We start from the raw sequence: 6000 nt of genomic DNA, 5'->3' as shown, positions 1-6000 counted from the left end.
AGTTGGTAGATATTTTCAACGATGTTCCAATGTGGAAATGATTGGAAGTAGTGCATTAACTTTTCTGGTAATTTCATATACTGGATTGCTTATGCAGTTCACAATAGGTTATGTGGAACACTGTGGTTAGTGTACTTTTAGGCTGCACATGAAATTGTGGACGTGCGGGGTTCGTAAGAGTGCAGTCCTGTATTTGAGTTCTTGCGCACAAACAGTTACAATTGTTTAGCACTTTTTCTAACTCACATTATGGGCAGAATCTACTTCAGCAACATTGTTTCCTTTGAAAAAGCCTAAAGATTTGTTAATAAAAGATTGTTCAGACTATAACTATGGAACTACTTTCATCAGCTTCATATTTTCTGATCGCTCAAGCTGATGTCTTTGATTATTTTAAGCTCTTGACTGTTATGTGGTTGGTTATGCGATAGATGTCTGTCTGTAATATTATTAGCTTTAAATGCGATTACGTTACTCTCACTTAAGCTGATATTTCCTTCTGTGTGTACAATTAATTTTCTTAGTGTTTCTCTGCATAGTCTAGGAGTAAGGTTAGGTTTGTGGCCTTTGTTTAAGGACATCGTCTCTTCCTTTTTAAACTTAAGCTAGTTCCATTTTGGATTGTTATATAATTTATGCTGATACATATCTCTACTTCCAACTTAGTGGACACGTTTTTGCATATTTAGTGGTTTTAACTTTTTGTTATGCCTTATTAAAGCACATCGCTCTTCTTTGATAGACAAATAGCGAATTTCTTTCCTGAGGAGAGTAAATTGCAAGGGAGGAGAGCGGTTAAGCTATTCCCAAATCGATAAATGTATAGCTGCCTCTTTAGATCCTTCTTTTCATAAAGTGCTCTGAGTTCATTCTTAATCTACATACGCCGTTTCTCTCAAAATGTGTTTCTAACAGACTCCGGTATTTTGATATGAGATTCACACTGTGGCTAACAGAAAATACGAAAAAACTTATTATTTGCCTTGTAAATGGCGCCAGAATATAGCAAAGTTCCACGAAACTAGAAGTCACCATTTTCCAAGATTCTACGAAACGGAACTATCCTTTTCTACTGCGTGATAAAAGCTTTGGACATAAAATTTAATAGCCAAATTTAATAGAATTTACACTCACATATGTTGTCAGACAGTCACGCAACATCCTACATGACAACCGTTTGCTAAGGATTGTCAGTCAACAATGCATATGTTGTCCGGCATAATTTTGTGTTCAGCCACTGTTCATTATAATATTAGTAGGAGTTGTTGTAGAGAGTTAATTATTACTAACTTAGGTGATTCGGAATATTCTAAAACACTCCAGGCGTGAAAAAGAGTAAGAAGTGCACGATTTTTTGCCTAAAATGAAGATCTGAATGTAGACTGTAACCATATCGAAATAACAAAAGAAGCAACATAAAAAATAGTATGTTTGCATTTCAATGCTCTTATTTATTTTAGGGGTACTCTGTAAATTAAGTAGACAAAAATGGAACAGGATAATTTCTTGCTATGATACACGAAAGTGAACTTGACTAACAGTCGCAGAGGGAAAGAAGACAGTAAAAGTAAACAAAGATCTGTGTCAGTCTCATACAATGTAAGAGACGAAGAAGATCATAGCATCTGCCTTAGCATTCAGAAAAGTGACAGGACAGTCTGATTTTATTTATAGCCAAAACAAAAAGTTACTCTCTGTATAGATAACTAACGCTTCCTTGAACATAATCTATGTTTACCTGTACAAAGTGTCCCATTTATCTTGACAACCCTAAACAACTGTTGGTCCAGATGCTAATTACAAAAGGTTTCAAGCAAATGTTCCTTAGCCGTCAGGGGGACACCAATGAGTATGATTGTCTTCGTTGTAGCTTTGTTTTTCACAAGGATATGAACAGCGGTATGACTTTTTTAAATGGCACCCTATACTTTTTATTCGGTAATTCATTTCCTCTCCTAAAGACCTATTCAAAAATGTATCACAGTGTACCATTCAATGAAACACAACGTCATTAATTTCATAACACAACACTAAGTATGATACCGGGATTACAAACTCGACTACCCGCTGGAGTTGTCAGAAAACAGATGAAAACCAAGTACAAACATAACACAAAATAGAATTATACTGTCCTGTACCATTGCCCAGGAGTAGAACACTGAGAGGTGTTCATCGTGGTGACCCTGGACACCGATACACTGGTGCACTCGTTGAATGAAAGAAATATTTACTGCTTCCAGTGTTGACCGCTCATGAGAAGCGATACGTTCCCGCATGTCCTCTGGAGTTGTTGGAATATAGCGATAGACAACGTCTTTAATGCATCCCCAAAGAAGAAAGTCCAAACGATTTAAATCAGGAGACGTAGCAGGCCAAGTAACTGTTCCTCCTCGACCACTCCATCTGGCAGGGTATCTTCGGTTTAGAATATGACCTGCACGCAAGGCATTATGTGTTGGACATCCATCGTATTGATACTACATAAGCATTCTGGTTCTTAGCGGCACTTCATCGAGAAGAGGAGGAAGAATTCATCTGAGAAATTTGGAATACGCTGTGCCGTTTAGACTACCATTGATGAAATAGCGGCCTATAATTAGTACCAAGCATCCCACACCAGCCGTTAACTCTTTATTGACGGTGAAGTTCCACCTGTCTAAGCCATCGTGGGTTGTCACTGGACCAATAATGCATGTTCCTTGTATTTACCTGTCCTTTGTTTGAGAAGGAACATTGATTGGTAAATAGAACATTAGAGAAGAAGCGGGTTGGCGAGGATTTGCTGCTGTGCCCACAGACAGAACTGTACACGATTCTGGAAATAATTCCCATTCAATTCTTGATGTAGGTGTACATGGTAAAGAGGGAACCGCTGACGTGTAAGAATACAATGTACACTGGTTTTAGAAATGCCAATCACGTGTTCAGACTGGCGTTTGCTCACATGTAGCTTTATAGCAACGGAGGCGAGAACAGTAACTTCAGCAGTTTCGTCTGTGCGAGTACTATGACGATTGCGTTGTGGGTTGAAACTTCCCGTTTCCTGAAACGTCGGAACAAGATGAGAAAACATCCGTCGGGAAGGTGGATTCTTGTCAGGATATCGCTCTCTGTACAGTTCCGCTGCCTGCGTAGCATTTCACCTACCTTCAACAACAGCAAAGAAAGAAACCTTATGTTCATAAAGTTTGTAAGAAAGTCAGCCTTTACTGTACTCCTAATCAACACAACAGTATTTGAAAGGACTAAACTACTGTACTAAATGTACCCGAACATAAGAAAACCGTTTTGCTAACTTACATTCCCCATAGATGAGAATCATTTCTACTTTCTCTTCATTGGTGTGCATTCTACCCACACAACTCTTCAACTGACGATGGTTGAAGGAATGACCGGTGTGCATTCTACTTATGTTTATATTTGTCCTCCGTCTACGTCAGCAAGTGGATGTGTTCCATTACCCCGTGTACCTGCACTAAGCGCTGGGAGCGCCAACGTCAGTGTTGTGTTATGTAATTAATATCGTTGTGTTTCAGTGAACGGTACACTGTGATACATTTTTGAATAGGTCTTTCGGTGAGGAAATGAATTACCGAATAAAAAATACAGGGTGCCATTTAAAAGAGTCATACAGTTGTTGATATCCCTGAAAAAAAAACTAAGCTACATCGAAGACAATAATCATGCTGATTGATGTCGCTCTGACGGCTAAAGAACATTTCCTTGAAACATTTTGTAATTTCCACCTGGACAAACAGTTATTTCGAGTGGTCAAGATAAGTGGAACACACTGTATAGAAACGGCCACGGTCAAGTAGATATTAGTTATTTTGTGTGTTTTAATTTGTTAATCTGACATTTCACTTTGTCTTTCAGTCTCCGTTCCACTGCCTGGTACCATAATTAGAATGGATGGGGTATGCATACCACTTCACGACGTCAGCTCGCCACATTTCGCTACTGGATCCTAGCATGAAACAGTACATGTGTGTACCATCTACAGTCTGTGCGTATAGCGGCTAACTCTAGTGTTTTTGCAGTGTGACGGTTTTGTAAATAGAAATAAATACTCATTCAGGTAACCACTTACCTCATTCAATCCAGCGTCAGTCCCCTTTCAGTTTCTTCTGGCGTTATTTATAGGAACGTGTAGATGTTACTTATTATCAAAACAAACCAATTGTCATAGGATGCAGTATTTCAAGAAACCAGACGATCACACAACGGTAATTTTCTGTCACAGTATTTCCTCTGGGGATCTCGGACCACAGTGCTGAACAACATACTGATATCGGTTGTGTTTAGTGTTCGATAGCGCAAACTTTATTTAATTTCATTCTAATATCGATCACTAAATAATGGATTATTTTTGACAGTGGTTATTCACTTCACACTGAAAAAATAGCAACTGAAGCTACGAAATTAATTCATGTTTTCAGAGTGCTCGTTTACAGTATTGTCACCTATTAGGTAGCAACGTCAGAGAAGTAAGGAAGAAAAGTTTGTTATCATGTGTTCGTTTATATTTCGTTGGATAATCACCTACACGATTTCAAAGTAAGAAATTATTTTGGAAAACTGGAAAATAGAAATTAACTATCGAGGCAAACAAGGAAAGAGGAATAAACGAACACTTGCTGATATTATTACTGTTTAATAGCTCACCAATGCTGTGTTCTATCGAACTTAAGCTATGGCGATGATTTCAACTTTTATCGTGCCTAGTTTTAAATGAGATCCCTTACTGAAACTGGAAGAAGTGTGGCAAGTGTTCCGGTGAACTGTATGATTATAAAATCTAATAAAATTAACGTTATGGTAAGAATTGTTCCTTGAAGTAATAGCAACAATCTACTTTGTTCAAGACATTCTTAGCTGATTCACAGAGAACTGTAGGAAGCCCAGTGTCCATCACGGAAACTTACAATATCTTTTCACATTGTAGTTTTCTCAATCAACATCACTTCCACTTTGGTATAACAAAATAATATACATCCAAGCTGTCACCTGCCTTAAGTAGCAGTTGACGATGTGACAGTTTAGTGTTCAATGGAATTATCAAGATACATGCGTTTGACGACTCTTAATTAATAGATGGTGCTAGCTTTGGATGGTGAGGAAACTAGAACCACAAGTTTCAGGGACATAAAAAGCTAAATAATGCTACAATGATTTGTACCACCTCACGTTCTCAAGTTGATACACACACTTCTGCAGTTCTGTCTGATAATCTATTAGTTAGAAAAAATGTGATTCAGTATTTCTTGGAACTCTGTAATCTTCATTACTAAAGACAATTACACTCTATAATACTGCAACAATAAGAATTAAATAAATACTAGGGTTGTTCAGGAAGTAACTTCCGATAGGTCGCGAAATGAAAACCACTGGGAAAATCGGGGAAAGCTTTCCACAGATTTGTTGGGAAGTGTCTCTAGTATAACCGTCGATCGTGTCGCGACGATCTTTGCAGTTTTGAGTGAAAAGTGAACACGTAAAGATGTATAGGGAATAGTGTCTCCCACCGAGGGCCTGGTTAGAGATTTCGCCTGTGTCATGCAGCCCACGTAACACAAGTGTCGACCAGTTCCTCCTTCATGCCAATTCTCGGCCGCACACTGCAATGTCAATGAACACGCTCCTGTAGCATTTCCGTTGAGAAGTGTTTGATCACCCACAATACAGTCCGTCATTGTCTGCCCCTGAGTCTCATCTCTGCTCACAAGAACCGCTGGCTATGAAGACAAAATTTTTCCACAGAAAGTGAGCTGCAGACTAGTGCAAATAACAGGCAGAAAGCACAGACGGCTACTTTCTATGACGAGGATATTATAAAGTTGGTACAACAATACGACAAAACTCGACGTTGGAGCGGCAACTATGTAGAGAAGTAGGTGGAAGGTGTTGCTTATTGTTGTAAATCAAACGTTTCTGGTTTTCATGTGGTTTCCATTTCGCAACCGATTGGAAATTACTTTCTGGACAACCCTCTTACTACGA

Source organism: Schistocerca gregaria, chromosome 5, assembly GCF_023897955.1.
Source record: "Schistocerca gregaria isolate iqSchGreg1 chromosome 5, iqSchGreg1.2, whole genome shotgun sequence".
Classification (NCBI taxonomy): domain Eukaryota; kingdom Metazoa; phylum Arthropoda; class Insecta; order Orthoptera; family Acrididae; genus Schistocerca; species Schistocerca gregaria.
This window is presented reverse-complemented; position numbering follows the sequence as displayed.